This window comes from Cygnus atratus, chromosome 5 (genome assembly GCF_013377495.2).
Source record: "Cygnus atratus isolate AKBS03 ecotype Queensland, Australia chromosome 5, CAtr_DNAZoo_HiC_assembly, whole genome shotgun sequence".
Classification (NCBI taxonomy): Eukaryota; Metazoa; Chordata; class Aves; order Anseriformes; family Anatidae; genus Cygnus; species Cygnus atratus.
The window spans coordinates 14,299,055-14,320,212 of NC_066366.1; the positions used below are offsets into that span (position 1 = coordinate 14,299,055).

General features: G+C 37.4%; 1 protein-coding gene across 1 annotated transcript in view; it reads left to right on the plus strand.

Moving 5' to 3' along the window:
• The first annotated feature begins 5,111 nt into the window (after positions 1-5,111).
• The window catches only part of LRRC4C (leucine rich repeat containing 4C), a 375,271-nt gene continuing 359,224 nt past the window's right edge, over positions 5,112-21,158 (plus strand). The window contains exon 1 of the mRNA XM_050711144.1: positions 5,112-5,154. The gene's annotated coding sequence lies outside the window, so the exon portion shown is untranslated. The remainder of the gene's footprint in view (positions 5,155-21,158) is intronic.

Here is a 21,158-nt window from a genome sequence, read left to right on the forward strand (position 1 = left end):
AACAGTGTTTCTGACCTGTGTTTAATTCCCAACTGTTGTCTCAGCACAGTTTGAACTCATTTTGCTTACTACTGTGGTCCGCAGTAAAGCTTATAGAAGTAGTATTTTGATCTACAAAATATAAACTGAACAGGTAGCACTTTGTTTTGCTCCAATTTTCAATAAATGTTCTCTTAATGGAAAACCGAGTCGGAAAATATGGAGCTTTTATGGTGTCTTTACTTCTTTTTCCCCTACTGCAGTTTTTTATTTTTTTTATCTGGCTTTTCTTTTCCTTTTTTGCTTGTGATACAGAGCAGTGAACAAAGCAGAAATACAAGAAGGAAAAGGAGAAAAGGAAAAAAAATGTTTTTCCAATGCAATACAGTCAGCGTAGTTTTGGGATAGAAGCTTATTTTTGATGCTAAAAAGGATTGATTTAAAATGCTCAGTATCGTAGTTACTGGCATTTTCAGTAGCACCGTCTGGCTCTTTTCAGAACAGAGCCGTGTTCCCACGAATATTTTATCCTTTGAAATGGTGTTTGAGGATGTAATAGAGTAAGTAATCTTTTAACCTCACAAGAGGTACAAATAAAAATGGACGTATTAGGTTTACTGCATTCCACTGAGAGATCTCCTGGTAAATACCATACGTGAGCAAATCCCTGTCTACAGTGTGCTGCTCTTTGACAGCTTTTTTATTGTTTTGTCTTTTCCCCTGTTAGAAGTATAAAAGCGTAATGCTGTCAACATGCAGCCATTTATTTTTTTTTTAAACTTTTAGGCATAATATGTTCCAGAATCACTAGATGGCATTACAGCAGTCTGGGATGGAGGGAGAATTCTAGGCACTGCTTAAATATATTTGTGTTGCCATGTGAGGCTGGAGAAAGGGATAGGTCTGTTCTGTGAACAGCATTGGGAAAATTGAAAGTGTCGTATACATTGCCAGTTTCCTTTCTAAGTGAATTGGCATCAATAAAAATTATGTGAATGAGCTAAAATCCCAAATCAACAGATTAAAAGACAACTGATTACATTCATGGAGATTGGTGTAAGTTTTCCAATTTTTCTTTGTCAGATTCTTCTCTTATCCCTTGTGTGACCTGGAGCTGCCTGTATCCATCTTGTAGCACTTGTTCTGAATTGAATTGTGTTTCCTTGTGCAGTTATCTTTACCCAAGTAGACACAGAAAATACAGTGTTTAAAAAAACGTTTCCTGTATTTTTCTAAAATGGTCACTTTATCTACATTTTGACCACCTTCCCCTTAAAACACAATAAAAATGCACTTTTCTAGGCAGTTAACACTATTGGTTCCTAGGTCTCTTGGTGGAAATTCCCTTGCCATATACAGATGGATGGAGAAGGCTGCAGTTTCTTGCAGTAGGGCATTAATGCACTGGCCAAAGGGTTTTCCATGATGTAACCTGCTCCTGTAAGGGCAGGGGGGAACCTTTAGAAATCAGAGCAGCGCTGGTAAATTAATTCATTGGACTGGTGAGTGTGTGGGATACCTGCAGTTTACTCCTGTCTTTTTCTTTGATGCCTACCTAGTTAGTTTACTTTTTATTTTTGCATTTCTTCCCCCAGATGTGGAAAAGATTTTATTTTCTTTCTCATATGCAAGAAATGCTGTTCTGAAGTGTGGAATGGTTTATAATATATTTGAATGCTTATTCATATGCTTGCCTTCGTGTATGGGTATATGTAAGGCCAGTATGTTGATATATATATATATATATATATATTTAATATATATACATATTTAGTTGCACTTAATCTGAACACATGACTGGCTGTCTAATGGGCTTCAGATGTCACTGTTAGAAAACACCACTTGAAAAATATTGGTAATAAAACTGGCACATATCTGTATTCTGCTGTTCTGGATTATGACTAGAGTAGATTTAGCCTTTCTCTTGTTTTTCTGTTTAACTAGCAGTTACATTAATATTGAGCCATATTAGCAAAAATGAAGCTAAATGCTGAAATGAAAATTAGAAAATTAAAAAGAAAAGCAGTTTAGGATTAAAAAAAAATGTGTGAGAAGTAAAACCTGCTGCAGTCTGATGATATGGTGATATGTACATAGCCAGTAATGCCTCAGACATCTACTTTGAGCTTCTACCGTATATTTCTGCATCAATCAAGATTGGTTTAGGATTTAAAGCCATTTTCTTCATTTATGAGGGTTTGAATCTACATTAACTAGAATCACACCACTCAAAAGTGGGTGGTGGGTGCCTATGCACAGCAATTATTGCAAAGCATGGTTGACTTTTGCCTTACTTCAGAGCGACCCATCTTAAATGCTAACTGGTGGAAATAATGCAAATTGTAGATGAAATATAACAATTCGGGTTTTGAGCTTTGATGTCAGGACGCATTTTTTTTGACACTGTTCCTCTATCTCAATAAAAGTTGCCATTGTTTTCAAAGAGAAGTTTCTTCACTTTTGACGCTCCTTTTTGCAACTAGAGAGACAGTAAGGAGGATGCACTGAAACTGCCAGCTTTTGAGTGCTTCTGCAAGCTGTGTGGGAAGACTTCATCTTGCTTTATTTTCTCCTGCTGAAATGGGTAGAAAGTTCTTTGTGGCTAGGAGAAAAGAAGGGGAAAAAGAGAGGTTCCTGTAGGTTTTGAAACTCCTTATTTTTCCTTTTTTTTTTTTGCTTTTCCATTCACAGTTGTTTCTTCATATTCAGAGAAATTATGCCTTGTAGCAGGTTTATTCATTTATTTCAGCTACAAGCAATTTCAAGTCAAATCCCGAAGTACTTGTTAGTCTTCTCTTCCATTTGCACACTGTCCCTTTTATGCAGCAAACTTCATTTCCCTAAGTATTTTTTGCTGTGTGAGGTAATTTTTCTTCTTAAGAAAATCTCATGCTGACTTTACTCTGCACTGGAAACTGGTAATATAATGCTCTTGCTTACAGTAATGATATTCCCCACATGGGAATAGCTGGTGATTCACAAGGAAAGGTTTGCTCTTTCCTAGTAACATATTTTAAGGATGCAAACGAGGCCTTCGCTCCCATAGGAACTCTTCTGGACTCTATATGGTCAGTATTTGCCACATGAAGGGAAATTTTAAGTCTTTGAATTCCACATTCAAATTTAGGTTTCAGTAAATAATTTTTGACTTATAGTAGAAATTATCATCTTTGTCTGTAGTTATTTGTCTGCCTGCCTTGTTTTACATGGGTTCCTGAATTTCAAAGTCATACTCACAAGAGTATGTGAAGCATCTTGAACTTTCATGTGGGTTTTGGGGAGCATCTGTTGGGGTGGCAGCTGAGTATATCAACTTTACAAGTTCCCATGTACATATATATGTATATATCTATTAGATACAAATTTGTGCATGTACACAGTGCACATATGGAATTCATGAATTCCCTATCAATAGGGACTGGGAGCATTTAGGGTAAAAATTTCAAAGGTGCCAGGTGAATCCAGAAATGTTTTGGCATAATGGTTTCACTGTGTGTCAGAATTTTTTTCATATAGTGACTTGACTGTGAATCTGATGGTCCTTGCTTCTTTCCAGCTAAGTTTCCCAACCACACCACTGTTCATTGTGTCTATAGCTGGTGCTTTCTTTTTGCTGTCTTTTGGCGTTTTACTTTCTCTCACACTTGGCTCGAGTTCAAGTAGTGAGACTTAAATCATATTTGCTTCTTCTCCTTTAGATTAATCTTTCTACTTTTTCACATTTTCTTCTTAGGTTAGAGAAAGACCTTTTCTGTCTCTTTCCGGTTGAGTCAGAGCTTTTTTCTTTCCGTCTGTTTCATCTGGTTGTTCCTCTTCTGTCAGTTTTTCCATGTGCAGCAAGTTATTCTACTTATGAAAAGAATTTAGTCTTGCTTTGGAACAAGTTTTCAAATATTTGTGGGTTGAAAATAATGGAAAAAATCAGAAATTCTAGAAATACTTTTCACCCTTCAGCAACAAATTCAGAGGGAGGTGATACATTTGGGAAAAAGAATTTGGAATGTCATTTTTCTTGTTGACTGGAAGATTAGTTGAAATTTTTCTGAATTTGTTTCAGACAAGTAACTCTGAGTTTATGGAAACAGTATTCTTAGAAATAACATCTTCTGGTAACAGGTTCATGAAAACTGATGTGTAGAATAAAGAGAAATTTGATGTATTATAACACCCTTTTTTTGTGATAAATCTCATACTGTTAATATCCAAAGAAGAAACTTGACCTTTTCTTAAAGACCTTCTTGTGGGCAGGTGAATGGAGGAAAGATGTGGTGAGTGAGAGCAAAAGCCCACACAATTTCTAATACAAAGTGTTATTTATTCATTTGTTTTATTATAGTGCAAAAAAAAAAAAAAAAAGATCCTGGAAAGGAAGCAGGAAGAACGAAGCTGTTTCTGTGCTTTTGAGCAAAGTCAAATGTTCGAAATGTTTGCTAAATGTTGCAGGAGTATTAGGAGAGAGCGCTACTTTGAGAGCTTTACAAGTCCGTTTTTCAGGAAGTCTTTTGTTTCAGTTTCAAAGAAAGTTTAATTACAAAGGAAAGCTTGTTGTTTTTTTTTTTCCCTTGAGTATTTTCTTGTAATAATCTTTCTAATGTAGCAGTCCTCTTAAAAATAAGAAGTGTTGCTGGTTTTGGAGCATGTGGATATTTATTGAAATGTGCATACTCCCACTGGGCTGTTCAAAATATCTGTTCATGAATGAAAGTTAATATATTCATGAGGCCTGGCATCTGTTACAATTGGATATTTACAGTTTGTTTTCCCTTAATAGCTCTCAAGAGATAGTGGAGAAGACCGCTTTTCCATTTTTGTTCATGTGCATCTGTAGATGGATAGTACCTAACAAATATATTATTGCAAGTAGTCATAGTTTTGCTGCCTTAGCAATTGTTACATCCATTAAGAATGTAATGAATGGTAAACTTAGTAGTTACATCTTATATTTTTGCTTGAATATTTCTTGCACTCAGTATCACTTCCAGCAACTGTTTTTTTGTTCAGTACTGAATAGATCTCCTTTCTCTGGTAAGGCAGAGCTTCAGCGAGGTTCCTGTGTACATCAGTGAGCCTCGGGACACAAGAAATAGTGTTGAAGTTGGTTCAGTCATCCTTACGGTTGAATCTTGTATCAGTTCATCATGGAAAATGGTTCAGTCAGCAGCTGTTCATCCTGTGGTCAGTAGCCTTTACGCTATGTTTTTGGCCAGTGCTCTGTTTGCCCTTCTCAGCCTCTGCTCTACAATGCTAACAAACACTGCATATGGAAAAAAAAAAAAAAAAAAAGGCAGGCAATACATTAGTGTTTCTCTAACCATCCGTGCTCTGGAAAGCAATGCACAGATCAAAAAGTTGAGTTTTCAGTGTACAGATCACTGTTTTGAAACTTGGCTTTGACCTTCAGGAGAATATGAGCTGTGAAGACCAGGTAAATATGAAGGTAGTTCAGAGTGAATACTGTGGCAATTTTCATTGAGTTACAATGAAAACCACAACCCTTTTGTCAAGTGGACAAGATCTTTGTAGAACATAATACATTTCTTCCATGTTACTGTGTATTTTCCTTTTCTTTCCTGCCCAGGAAAGGAGAGAGGGTAACCACAACAAACATTCAAGTTTTAGAGAGAGACTAGTTATGACTGTGGGATGGACCTCCTTTTTTTTTTTTTTTTTCCTTCCCCTTTTACAGGAACTAACTCTCCTTTTCTCCCTTTTCCTGGTCTTATTCTCAAAGGTGAGGTCATGCTGTTCCCCTGACAGGAAAGAAATAGTTGTAATTAAAAAAAAACAAGAGGACAGTTTCGGATCTGAGACAGAAATTCATTTCTTGGCTATATGCCTCATTCTTCTCCATACTCTTCTAAAATTATACCTTTATTAAATCTTATGAATGGAGACCATATCATTATTCCCAGTGCCAGAGATGCTTCAAAAATGTGTAACTCTTTATCAGCTTCTTGACATTGAAATGTGTTTTCAAGGGAGTCTGCTAAGCTATGTTCCCAATACAATTTACATATTAAAAAGAAGGTTTTGGTTGTTGCATTAGTGTGTGCAAACATGTACTTAAGGGCGCAGATATCCTCCTGCATCCCAATTCAGCACTTTCCTAAAGCTGTGTATCTTGTGGGCCGTCTAGCAGTGTATGTTGATACTTGAGAATTTTCTGTAGACATTTGATGTCACAGGTTCTACACATACCAAGTGAAAAAACATTGCATGAAATGGATAAATGAATACGCAATTATGGTTTTCTTCAGGGGAAAATATTTTGCAAGATACTAAAAAAAAGTAATTTCAGTAGTCATGATGAATGGTCTTTGATTTCGACATTTATACCAATTCATGGAATTCCTGTAGGTTGTACAAAATGATTCAAATTCTTTATTGGAATTTCAGTGCAAGATTAGAAATTGTGTGTACATATTGCATGGAGAAATGAAATTTTGTTCAAATACCCTGCTTCTGAAGTGTTTATTATCTAGATCATTATCTAGATCATTAATGAAGAGATTTTGGACAGTATTGGACCCACTACTGATCCCTGGGGTGCACTGTTAGCATGCTAAGTGCATATTTTTATGAGGTAGATTCTCTGAACTACCACAGTGAAAGAAAGGAAATTCTGTAGCCGAATGTACATTTTACATATACTCAGGATTGAAGGACAGAACATGATTTTAATGTACACAGGGGACAGGTAATAATGTGTTTACAAGACACTGAGTACATTTCATGTTTGTCAAAATTTCATGTTGAATTAATGCAAGTGGTTTAAAAACCTCTAACCATTCTCTGACTTTTTAAGCTTATAGTACTCCAGCTCTGTTTTATAGTCCGCCCCTCTCCTCTTTTCTCATATGTAGTACTTGGCAATTTTTTGCCTCATTGTTGAAAAAAACATTTTGAAAGACAGTTTTTACAGTCACCAAGACAGTTAATAGTATGTTTGGTCCTGTATAAAATGCAAAGGCAAGCAATTCAAGTACAGAAATTGTATGGTGTTAAAGGCAGTGCAGAGGTAGAGTTAGTAAAATGCTAAATGGGATGACGAACAACTGGGAAGCATATGAGAAAGAAATGAAAATTTTATGTGTAGTCACAGATGGAGGGTTTCGGGGGAAGGACAGGGCATATTAACAGTTAGATAATTAAGGCTGAATAACAAAGACAACAGATTTGAAACAGGAGGTCAGGGAAGACACATCTGAAGCAGAAATCCAAGGATAAAATACATTTTTTTTGTGAGGATTCTTGCCAGGTTGTGTAAACACAGCTATCTGAAAGGCCCCTTGCCTCCTGAGAAACAATGAAAGAAAAAATAATACCTCTTTAATTCATAAGCAGAGTATGTTCTTCAAACACCAAGAAATTCAAATCACAGTCAACAGTGGGGATCAGTCCCAGAACATGGCTGCTTTAGTACTTGACAATTTAGTGGCAGTTGAGGTTTGTAACTCCAGAAAAGTGAGGGCAGCCAGCTTAAATGTAAATTGCATGCTTTTTTTTTTTTTTTAACTGTAGCTCTCTATATTTGCACTTGATGCTGTCAATTTTGGTAGCGTCACATTTTCTATGTGCATTTAGAAAGCTCCACTGAACTCTAAATTATAACAATGTATTTCAGAAAAAGAAGTCATCTCTGCAATAATTTTCCAATAATTCTAACTTCAGCAGGGGCATTCTTTGGGAATTCATTATCACTGTGAATTCTTTGTGTAAAAGAAAGTAAGAAAATCTATTATCTCTGTTAAGATAGGGGAAGAAACTTAAGCTTGGATGAAGTCTTAATACTTTAAAGATGAAATTTGACTCGTATCAAAATAAAAGAGATCCCTAAATCCATGTACAGCAAGAGACATTCCTCAGCTGACACTGCAGTTCAACTAGTGGCAGCTATTATAGTAGAGTAGTGTTTCCTTCAGCACGTCATTTGAAAGCAAAGTAGAAATTTGGCCTTATTCAAAGCCCACTGAAATCAATGACAAAAATCTTCTTCAGTTGTTGAGTTCTTATCTTTCTCAGGTTTGCTAGAATACTTTACTTCAGTAGAATCTCTCTGCTTATGAATCTTAGAGCATTTTACCAATTTTAATTAAATGAATTTAAACATAATTTTGGCAAATGTTCTCAGCAATAAACGCATTAAACAGAATACACAACTGGAAAGAAAATGAAGGGAATGTGAACAGATTAAAAAATATTAAAAAACTTATTTGTAATTAACATTATTTGCTCATATCTACTAATGGAGTTCTGTACTTTACAGTTTTTCTGGATTATTATTATTAGAGTAGTGGTAGCACACTGGAAACCCAGACATCTTTTGTTTTTCTGGCAAATTCAGTGTAATTCTGTTCTTGAGGCAGCCTCTCTTGCCCCCTCCTTTGTTTCTCCCAGGTAAGAAGCTCTGTTTCAAGCTCATTCCTACGAATATTTGCTTAAATGGTTTCTAATCTGTATTGAGAATATCAGTGAATGGCTGGAATTGAGTTGGAACCTCTGAAATTGCATTTACCTACTGTGAGACTGCAACAGTGACAACTATGCCATGAGTTGAGCAAAGAGGGCAAAACTGGTTTGTGCTCTGATTTGCTTCTGTTCTAAATAGCAGATCTATAGCACCGAGTGTGGGAACACAACATTATGCTGAAACAGTACTGGTTATTTTGATGGCAGCACTAGTTTCAATGCAGTGACAGCATATGAACTATTAACAGAAATGTAACAGGAATGATTCTGGAAGCCCTGAAACTAACACGTTTGAAAGAAAGGGAGATAGTAACATGATGTGCATTAGCTCTTTCTAGAAGCTTAATGTTATGCTGTACCCACACTAACCACCCACTTTTCTTAGAGAGAAGGAGCTTACTTGCATTAGTTTGATAAATTATGGGAAACTTTCCAGTTGTTTGTTACTGTTCTAAAACCCAAAGTCTTGACCCACATATGCTGACTTTTCAGTTATTAGTAATTCACTGGCATGCATCGGCATATCTGTACTGTTTCTTGTTGGCTGAAGTTGGAGGTTTTGTATTACATGAACGCCTTGCAAGCTTAACCTTCGTTCTTATAATACAGGTGTACTGAGCCAATACACCTACTTCTTTCTTTTTCCCATATTTTTCATATGATACTTTAAGTACTTCCTTCTGGCTTTACTACCTATGAAAAGGAAAAGCCAGGTAGCTCAGGTAAGCAGGCAAAACACAAGTAGGGACTGTTACAGCAGTATTGTGTGCAATACATTTCTGATATAGTTAGCTCTTACCTTGAAAATTGTAGTATTAATTCACAATAATTCATCACACCTTGCTCACACAGCATTCTGTATAGTATTAAAAGCATTACACTTCTTGACAAGCTTTCTTGCTTTGAAGAATTCCAGAGCCAGCAGACCCTGAATGTTTCTATCTTATGCTCAATGTTTGTAGCTATTGCTTCCCTTCCAGTTTTTTGTTTTTGTTTGTTTTTTATTTTCTTTTTATTTTATTTTTTTATTCCTGCATGATTAATGCTCTTCGTTACTCAGATACTGGAGGAATGAAAATGAAAAGCCAAGCCTTGTGCAGAATGACGACAACATCCTTGGTTTTAACAAAACATTGACTTGTTTTCAGTCAGCTACAGTCAATTACACATAATTTCCAGTGTGTGCCCCTTAACCCAGGTAATGTGTAGAATCAAATTGGGTATTATAAATTGAGAGTTGGTGTCTGAGGTTTGCTGGTAGTGGTGATTCCACAAAGGGAATAGCAAGGCATTTTATGAGAGGCAGAGCCCTATATTATCATGAATAATATAATTTTGCTAAACATCTTTGTTTCCCTAAAAGTAACCCATTCAGATGATTTTCTTTTGTGACATTAAAAAATTATGAAAAGTACGTCAAACATAGTACTGGAAACTCATACTTAAGGCCAATCTTATGAAGAAGTGTAAACTTGGCTTGGTTTTGAAGATTTGACATGAATTTGATACAAGTCTTCTAGTAGGCTTTCTGTGATGATGCACAACAGAGGTCAATGTCACCACCTTGCTCAGTGACTGAGTAGTTTCCAGCTGCACAGAATGGCCAGACCCTGGATTTTCAAGCAAATTGAAAGGGTAGAAAACTGAAGGTAAATTTACAACACATCTAGGAAGGCTACGTGAGGAATCCCTTCTCCATTCTGTCTTCTATAAGCACCAGTGTTTCTGATTGGGAAGTATAATACCTACAGAAAGACCCTTATAGTTCAAGCAGGTGAAAAATTGAAATGAGAGAAACCAGGCAACTTTTTTGCTTTCTTCAAGTTCCAATTCACTATCCTGTGACTGAAAAACTTTTCTGCAATTCCCCAGCAAGTAAGTTTTTAGGCCACCAGAAGTCTGAGAGCTCTGTGCCAGCTCCCTAGCTAACCTGCTGTGAAGGAGCAGGTTAGCAGAGACAGAAAGATGTCTTTGCATCAGACACGGGCTCCAGAAAGAGAGGCCAAAAACATCCAGTTCTGTGGCTTTTGAAGGGAAGACATTTAATTGCCATGCTGATTTGTTTTGAAAGCAAATCAGACTGTTAGAAATTGGCCTTCATGTGAAGAGTGACGAGCTGACATATTACAGGCAGTTGAAGTTCTCCAGTTATACAGGGAAAAGATTGAAGTGTGTGTGTTGCAGATTGAAGTGTGCTTGTGGTTAGTATAGGACAGAATGAGCGAGCCAGAGTGACCAGAAACAGCAGGCTACCTGCACTGTTGTCTTCACAAGGCCGAGAAATGAGGAGAGCTTCTAATCTGATTAAATGAATTTGGAAAGTATTTCATGTTGTGGGGCACCATGGAAAAAACAACAGAAATCTGTCTTCATCCCCCTGCTGGTAACACCCAGTGAGCTTTCGGGGCTTCTAGTGGCAGGAGAGAGCTGCTCAGCAGAAGGGTAGTTACAGGGGGCTTGTAGGCCACAAGAGTCGACGGTCAATCTGGCCCATAACTGAGCTTCCAAAAGGGGCCAGGAGAGCCCTGCATATGGGGAGAGCTGCTAGCATGCCCATCCATACCTCACTTTATATTTAACTTGGTACAGTGTTAAAAAGAAATAAAAAGTGACAATACCCAAAAGGTGCAAAGGCTGATAAAACAGTTCTTGTGAATCTAAATGGTAATCTAATGGGATTGAAGCATCCCTTTGATTGAATTCTCAGATGAGACAAAACTTTATCTGAGTAAAAACTGCAAGTAGGTGGGGAAGAGAGGAGAATGTGTGTGCATATGACGAACATAAACATAAATATAAACATAAAACTGTAAAGCATAAAGTCAATAAATATGAATTTTGTAGGAATGCAATCTGTATTTTCCCTTCTTCCTCAATATCATTTTTTTTTCATTAGAAGAATCATATGCTTAATATAAGGGTTTTCAGGGGACAAGTCTCATATATTTAAATGTTTGGCACTGTAACAAACGAGTCTTTCTCCTTATTTCAAGTGTCTTTATTTTTTTACCCTTCCCATGAGTGCTGGTTTCGTTCACTCTGTTCTAGCCTTTACATTGGAATTTATTTGACAGTTTTCCTATCTTAACCAAAAAAGGCTTCACTTTGAGACCTAAGGAATCATATATGACCCATCTGTAGATAATGGATATGAGCTTTGACTTGTATTCCTGATTTCTCTTAGCTTTAATGCCTTCTGAAGGCACTGATATGCTGTTTTTTTTTAGTTTGTTTGTTTTGTTTTGGTTTGGTTTTGGTTGGTTGGTTTATTTGAAGAAGGCGGCTTGTTGCACTGATCCGTTGTCGAATGTTCCCATATCAGGATGATGGTAGAGAGACATGGCAGAGAGATATGCAAATTCTAGCTTCTCTTATTGAATAATAATCATTTTGAATTTCTATGTTTGATAGGTAATAATAACAAATAAATAAATAAAATTAGATTAGTCTTCTGCGCTGTTGATGCCTAAGTGATTTTTCAGAAGCATCTTCTGCCTCTGGCACTGTGTAGTAAAACCATTAGCCTACCACACAGTGCAATAACAATAGAACACATGCTGTGTAATGTAAACTTGCAATCCAGTTCTAGGTGGATGTTATTAGGCTGTCATCTTTTCAAGCAGCAGTAGCAGAACAAAAAAAAAGGTACCCTTTTCCCCTGTCCCCACGCACAACAGCAATAAAAACTGTATTTGTATCTGCCAAGTGATTTTGCATTGACTGAGGCTTCTATTCCTTTAACAGATTCATTTTATTTAGTTTTGTTTTCTTTACCTTACCAAGGAAGGCCAATTCATTCTCGACTATCTGTAATCTTGTGAATAATTGACTTTTTTTTTTATTGCATGGTGGTAGAATTTGTTTGCTTTTGAAACTGTCCATTTTAAAGATTTAAGGAGAGTTGGAAAGTCTCTGGAAAATAGGTATTTCTTTAAATACGTTCAATGTGTGACATACTCTATGTGCCTATCGGAGTGTATAAAAAGGAGCGGACCTACCTTTCTTTTGGTCTGTTTTAGATTATAGGCTAGGATGACATTCAAACACTTGGTGATTAAATGTTTCTCAACCTCTAGCATTTTTTCTTCTGTGGTTGCTTGTGAGTTAGGAAAGCATTATCATAGCAGCCAGAGAAATAATCAAGTTCCTTGTTCCAACCATTTCAGGCTGTGGGGAAGTGTATCTAGAGTTTTCTGATCATGAACTTGATCCTCATCTATAGTTTCAATGTTTCCACACTTTTCACTGAGAGAACCTTGTGATCAACTTAGTTACATAGCCATGTTGACTGAAAATGGTCTAGTTCTCAGTGGTTTTGTGTAAAATTGTGCTGTTGGTTCATGTTAAGTGAATGGTTACAGAATCTGAAGGTCCCTTCCTGAGCTCATCTCTATGCTGAGAGTATCACAACACCATGTATGTTTTTTTCTCAGCTTTACAACACAGGGGAGAGGGGCAAGGTCTGGGATGTCAGAAGGGCATTTCGCTTTGTGCATGTCCCTCAGGTGACAGCCAGCCCATACCCAGAGTCCTGCTGGTGAGGGATTTCCCTCTGGGATGCGTATTGGCAGTTTATATTACCAGATTAGCAAGAAGTAAATGGAAACAAGGACTTCAGTCTCTTCTAGCTACAAGACTAAGTGGTGGTGTGACCTCTTGGCTGCAGCAGCAGCACATTGTATTTATTTCATAGATGGATTTATGGAACTTTCACCTTGCCTAAAATACGATGCCACACACAAAGAAATGAAAAAAAAAAAAACCTTCAATTTTATTTTTTATTTTATTTTTATGCACCTTGTTTCTGTTTGTAATTTGCTATAGGAGTGATATTTGGTACTTGGTTTGGACACAGAGGGAAAAAGAATACAGGATTATTTTTAAGGAATTAAGAAGAAGAATTAAGGAATAAGATGCCACTCATTCTGATGAGATTTCTCTTACACTTAATAGTATCTTTCTTTTCTTTCTCATAGTGAAAGATATGACTTGTGGATATTTCCATCTTAGGTGTTTGATAGGTACTTTGCACTGCAAAAATTAATAAATCTATCAGTGTGCTTAATTTAATGTGTGCCCTTCAGCTGAGGTACAAGGGAACATGTTGGGTATGTAACTAGTTGCCCAGTAATGTTACACAGTTCCTTAAACAGCTATTTTGTTTACACCAACATTTTGGTATTGGAAATAAATTTTCTGTTGCAGTTTATATATGAATAATAGAAATGTCACGTCGTTGTTCAAAGAAAATTTCAAATCACACCTCTTTTTTGGCCTGTATTTGGAATGTTTCCACTGAATTCTCCCACCTGTATTATTCTGAGTGCTCTCATAAATTCTCACACCCACAAGGATCATAGGCTGAAAATCATAACCAAATTTATTGAGAATGCGTACACCCAAAGGGGTTGATTTGCTCCTTCTGTTTGGGTTTATGCTCTTGCTAAGGCTTCCCTGCCACGTTGTAGCTTACAGTGCCTTGTCCCTGCCAGGCTCAAAACCGGAAGGGCTACAGGCAGCTTCCCTCCCTGTCCTGTAAGGGGAATGATGTGCTGCAAGTGAGATGCTCAAGGCTGGTCTCTTCGGTGGGACAGTGCTGTTAAGACACAGCCAACTCACTGGCCTGATGGACAAGCGGTTGTAGGTACTTTGCCATGAAGGCTATCAGGCATGAAATCTTCGAAATTAGAGATAAATGCACGGAGAATGAAAGAAATAAGTGCTGCCTATTAAATAAATAAATGGTAGCCTGTGGGATTTGTCTTTAACTTTCAAAAGTTTTCCCAGTAGCAGGGAAGAAACAAACCATAGAAAATGAGGAAATCTTTGGCTTGGCAGGGAGACGGGAGAAAGATCCAACGTTCTGTCCTGAAACAGCCAGGCTTCAGCAGTGTTGGAGAGAGGGGAAATGTTTATTATAAAATGTTTACTGCCAAATGATTTTTTAATGTTGTAAATATCCCAAAGAAACGGGCCAGGATATAAAGCCATACGATGAAATATTTAAAGTTGTTCGGCCAACGTGTGGGTAGATGGCGCATTGTGTGACCTAGATATATTTGATGACTTGCTAGATGATAGAATATGATATAAGAGGGCAGATCCCTGAGGACAGCCAGCCATCATTTTGTGTCTAAACCAGAGTGAGATAGTTCTCTTTTAAAGACCGTACTTGAAAAAACACTTCTCAAGTCCTTCTGAAATTCTTTCCTGAATCTAAATAACTTTGTACACAAAATATTGCTGCTGCGTGTTGCATAATCTTCTGTGAACTGAAATGATATCGTCTTCTCTAGTTTGTCTTTAAGAGAACAGTGTTTTCTGTGTGCTGTGCAAACACACAGTGGAGGCTCTACAGAATTACTGATTATTTTCTCTCTTCTTGAGAGATGTGAAACTTTCCTTTTTCTTAACCTGAAAAAGACTGCTTTTGTGCAAGAAAGATAGCACAGTGACTAAATTATTAATGGGCTGTTAAATGATAGCTCGTGAGCTGCCATTTTTACCAAATATAGCAGGTTTATCTTTCATTATCATTTAGGGTAGCGCTGTGGCTCCCTTTTCCTTTTTCAGCTCCTCGTCCACATCCCGCTATGTGAGGTTTCTACCACATGGTATCTATGTCACAACAGGATGCGATTCTGTAAGCTGGTCACTCAAACCTGAGTAAGTGGAAAGCTTTGCACTCATTGTGTTGTAGTTTTTCTGCCAAAAGAGTAATTTAAACTTATTCTGGCCTTTGGCTTTGCGATTTATTTAAAATCAAATAATAAATTTTCTCTTTTGCCAGAAAAGGAAATATATATATTGATTTTTTCAAATTTTAATGAAAATTTCAAACAAATATGAAATTTTGTTTCATGCATTACAATTCATGTTCCTAAAATAAGTAGATAGGATTAAAAACATCCTGGAAAGCATGTGTATGCTCTTTCATATTGATGTACTACAGCAACAGTACAACCAGAGACTGTGTGCTGTATACTGATCATTATATTCACTTGCTATTAAACTGTAACAGAGCAAATGTTGATAAAATATACTTTCAAACTGTTGATCAGTTCTGGTCTTTTGTGTTTATAATCAATAAAATGAATTGGTTGATGGAATTTGTCTTCAAGACTTCAATTCAAATTACAAAGCAATAATAGTCAACAAAAATAAATGAAAAATTTAGCCACAGCTTATAAAAACTGCTAGCATCTGTGACCGAGCATTTTGCTGGAGAGACAGATTTCGTAATCATTTCAATTATTTGACTTATGCAAAAGTTTGAGAATAAATACAAAGGTATTTATTATGTAAAAACTGATAGATTTCATAATCATTTCAATTATTTGACTTATGGAAAAGTTCAAGAATAAATACAAAGGTGTTTATTATGCAAAAACTCTCTGGGAGAAGAAAGGAAACCAAATGGTGCTAAATTATTTCAGATGAAATTGCCATTACTCAACTCAGTGGAGAGAAAATCTTCAGATTCTCTTTTGTAGTACCAGAATCTACTACACACGATCTTTAACCTGAGGACCTTAACTTTGTGGGTGTTAAATCAGTACATCACACCATGCTGCTGTAGGTCCGGTTCGCCTCACAGGTAAGACAGTAATATACCATGATTTCAGAGATGGGTGTTTAGGGAAATTAGTGTATTCTGTTTGAAGATGAGAAATTGTTCTGAAAATTGCTCTCCAATGGAGTACAGAATCATGACTCTAATTTTGGTGGCAAGAACCAACCCACCATAGTGGCTACAGAAGGCTTTGTACTGATGGCTGCTTTGGTGAAAAAGGGGTTGGCATGTTAGTGCTTTTCTCACATCTCCAGGAACAGGACTGGGTGAATTGGACAAAGATTTTAAAAAAAAAATAGTTTAAAAGGAACTTCTGCAGTGATTAAGGCAAGCTCTTTTAAATGGAACAAGAAGCCTGAAGCCCTGGAGACAGAGTATTCCTACAGCATGTTTGCACAATGGGAGTTAATGGCTGGACCAGACAGCATCACAGAAGCAGAGCTGTGCTAGAGGCAATCTCTGGTTCAAAAGGCAGACCATGAATCCAATCAAACCTGATCTAATGCTCTGTAAACTCAAATAAATAGGAGCAGAAAATTATTTCTATTTTCTGGATTTTAAAGCTTTTTTTTCTTTATGCATTAGAAAATAAATAGTGAAAAGGTTTTAGAAGCTGCAACGAACCTGATCCATATGACTGATCTTACATGTCTGTCACGTTTCCCTGCTCTTCTGGGACTGGGTGCATTTAAGCCAAAAGACAGCACGAAGGATCAGCTCAAGACTCAGGAAACAAGGTGATTGTTGGGGATAATCTGAGTAATGATATTATGTGTTGCAGTACTCACAAATACATGGCAGGATATCCAAAGTATGCCGTGCATCTCAGGCTAAGGACAGAACCTGGATTTCAGCCAGATGCTAGATGTTCAAGGGACCAGTGGTTGGCGCACAGCCTGAAAACCTGCCCCCAAAAAAGGGCACATAAGCGCATCTGTGGAAGCAACATTGTTCATCTCCAAGCATTTCTAGCATTTTTCTTTCTACTTCACTGAAGGGAAATGGTTATAATATCCCTTACTCTCCCTCTGGTCTAAAAGGAAAAGCTAAAGATAAACAAGGTTGAGAAATGGCTCAATTGTCTGTAATGAAAAAAATGCTCTCAGTGGACACTTTCATTTTACAGCGATTACCCTTAGGACCCTCCTTATTCTCTCAACTAGCTTTTCCTGATGATTAAAGTCCTGACTGATCATTATTCTTTGAGGTACTTTAGTAGGATTTATGGCTTTGAAGTGGTCATCACATACTCTGCTAAACAACTTCACTCTTTTTTTTCTCCCCCCACCCTGACACCTCCCACAGCCAAAAAGGGTTGGCTGGGCTTGAGCTTTAATGAAACTGAAATCATAGTAGTTTTGCCAGAATAAAAGTATTAGAGAGCGATTTAATATGAAGACAAACTGAAAAACAGAATAACGGTATCTCAGATGATTATACCTGGCTAAAGTTTAATATCTTTGTTCGTGAAAGTCTTTTCTGTGTTTTGCATTACTGTTCAAGTGATTAAAACTTGATCAAATGCGTAATAGAAGTTAAGCTTGTGTGTGTACAGTGTAAGAAAGTAAAGATTTTTTGATAGACTAGCTTTAAGGAAAGAAAAATGGAACTATTAAGCTCCGCATTTACTGAGCCATTTTGTACAAAAAAGAACATTAGAGGTGATACTCTTGGTTGGTGGAAGGTGCTTCTTTTGGGAACCTACAGAGTAGGATTAAACCCAAAGGACTGTATTTTTGATGTCTTCTTTTTTTGTGTGTGTGTGTGTGTTTGTGTGGCTGTGCTATATACTGCTGAATGACCTACATGAAAATAATGTTGGCTTACCCTCATGGGACACCAGCAGGCAGTGTTTTGTTAGCTTTTAGTGGGTGCATGGCAAATAGGGTAGCTTTTTTTTTTTTTTTTCCCCCAATAAGAACTAATCCTTACTATCACAAATCATAAAACTGAAACTGAAGAGTGTTTTAAGGTTTCCATGATCAAATATTCAAAAAGTGAAATGTCATGGCTGGCATTGCCTGTGGTCTTGTGATCTTCGGAAAAGTGGTACAGCGGACAGGGAAGGTTTCCCTACTCATTTCTCTTTCTTTTTTTTTCTTTTTTTTTTTTCCCCCCTCTCTCACAAACCAACAGAGAACAGTTTGTACCAGTCACAGTGCCTTAAGTTAGTCTCCAAGATCATCATCTCATTTGATTCCCCACTGAGACTACAACTGTGTGAACTGGAAAGAAAAAAAAAGAAAAAAAATGGTATTGTGTCCTGTTCTGGTACCAGGAAACCTTTTAAAAGTCTCATTTTTTCTCACTGCTTAGGAATGACAGCTTTAGTTTTGGCAGTTTCAGGGAAAGGACAGGAGAGAGAATTACCTGTTCCCTTGTCAAGTGTCCTCATAGTCTAATGTACTTTGTGCAACCATTACAGCTTTTAAGCTGTAATGTCAATATAGCTTCTGTTGTTGTCAAGGCTTCCATCTCAAATGCAGAGATCAGCTGTTAAGTACTCTTGCTGATCTAGGTTACAGGCTTTGCCTTCCTGCTGTAGTACCTCCCCCTCTCCATTCTTCTCATCTTGTTCCCTACACCAGGCTGTCTCTCCCCACTTGCCCGTTTCTTTTTCTTTTTACCCTCGATATGCTGTCTACCATTGACTATCCCCCATAGAGGGCAAGGTCCAAGATACAGAAGTGCAACCAACCTGTGGGCCAACACATCTACTGCACAGACAGACGCCCTGTGGGGTGGCCAGCTAAGAGGCAGCTGCTCACAGCTGTTCACTCAAAATGTACGTATTGCTTTTTTTTTTTTTTTTTTTTAAAACTCTTATGGTGAGCTAAATGTCTTATGCAGCCTTTGGGCTGTCTTTTGCCTGTAGTATGCAGCCTGTTGTTTTCATTTTGTTTATTTGAATTACATTTGAGGCTTATTCTTCAGAATAAACCCTATTGTCATTTTATTTTTGAAGAATTTACAGCTCTTCAATTTCATTATTGCTGCAAGTCAAGCTTTGATTCAGAGCAGATAGGATGCCCCCCCCCCCCCTCCTTCTAATGAATTTTAAAAACAAAACAATTTGTTTGAAGCGTGTGCTTGTGAAGGGAGACTGCATAGAAAACTCAACATTACAGCATCTCCTGACCATCCTAAACTATTAGCTGCTTTGACACAGGCAGCTTGATCAACACTGTGGCTCAGTGTCCTGTCCTGTCCTGTCACAAAGGGACTGTGAGTACTTCTGATAGCTCCTGTCAGGTGTCTTCCTCTAGGCACGGTGTGTGTGGTGAATACTTTTAAGTGGCAAAGCTCAAGGACACAAAAGCTGCAGTGAAGGCGGTGTGTGAATTTCAGCCTGTGTGTTTACTTCGTGCCCTTGGAGAGATTTCATTTTCTGCTATTTGACACATGCTGAGTCCTGAGACATTCCTAAACATTCTTCTATGTTAGGTTGTTAACAGGGGGAGCCTATTTTATTCTGTAAAAATAATGATTTAGGGGAAGAAAAAAGTTTTTCATTTGTTTTTCAGATACGTAAGTGTATGTTTTGCATGTGTTGCCTGAAATTTGTTGTCCTGAGGTGATGAATGCATGTACGTGCACAGAATGGAAAGGGCAGGTTGTCTGTGAGGAGAAGCTGATGGCATCATGTCTCATGGAGTCTATGTTCTTTCCCCAAGTAAGGTTTGGTAGAAAGGGAGGTGGTGTTAGTGGCATGGTCTAAAATTCTTTTCATACAAAAAAACCCTGTATAGCAGTTAGCCAAACCTCTGTATTTTAAGACAGAAGATTCCTTCAGCAGTAAGTCTCAAAAACATTATAATAACCAGGAATTAATGACTTGATTGTTATCTAATGCTCTCAGCTGGACAAAGCAGAGTAATTTGTCCTACCTAGTCCTTAAATATGGCAATGACTCTGTTTAGGAAAAGGGCTATCCTGTTATAATCATAACCACCATTCTTAACATAGAAATGTAGTCTGCTTTTGTCTGTTTGTGTTTCTGAAATCCCTCTAACATACATCAATTTTGGAAAACTGGTCCTTTGTCAAGGTAATTGCCAACTTTGTACTTTAAAAAATGAAATAAAAGAAAATAAACACCTTCAGGAGGACTTCAGAGAATACATATTATCCTGCTGTAGAGAAATATAAGTGTTTAAACAAGTATTACAATTTGGGAGGGGAAAAAAAAAAAAACAAAACAAAACAACACTTATGGACCTGCCTGGCTGAGTGGCCTAATAAATTCTTCTCCCACTATCCCTGTAGAAATTGAATTCAAATGAGGTTTTTTGTTGTTGTTTGCCTGAATTTAAAGGGAAGCAAATAACCAAACTCTCATGTTTTAACACTCATAGCATTTTAAGGCCAGTGCTGGATTGCACAGGAGGTTTGTCAGCCAGATTCAATGGAGAAGCCCCCGCCCAGGATCCAGGGATAGAGGGATTTGGGAGGGGGCCTGGAGGGATCCCTGCAGTGTTGAAGCTGCCATTTTGCAGGCTCCACTTGGAGAGGTGTAGGAAAACTCTGTGCTGTGATAACAGGGCAACTGTATGACTGGCAGGGCTAGTCTGTGTTTAAACGTCTTTGAGGTGAGTCATGTGTTAGACAAAAACAATTAAGAAAAGCTTATATTTCTGTAGGGCTGTTTTACCAGGAATTTAATAACTCTGCACAGATTTGATAAGATACCAAGGGAAGACAGCTAACAGGGAGACATAGGGAGAGAGAATTAAGCAAGCCTGATTTTTGAAGCTTGTTTGTCGCCATTAACATTAAAATACTCTTTGAGCTAATTAGTTTCTGAATTACAAATGACCCAGCAGAAGAATCAGTTGTAAGGTGTAAATGAGATGTAAGTCCTGTGCTGCAAACTCTATTGTTCTGCTACTAAGACACCCCCTTGTCCCTTGGTTCCTGCTCTCTTGGCTAACTTTCCTTTACATGTTTTCTAACAGCTGGTTTCCTTCTTTGGATGAAAAGGAAATACACGTTTTGTTATCGAATGGTATATTTTCTCTTGTCCTGTTTATCTTGGAAGTGTTCTTTGGTTAAAATTCTGTTAACACAACACACAACAATTTATGCCCCCAGTCATCATCTTTTTTTTTCTCTCTCTCTCTCATTTTTTTATTTTATT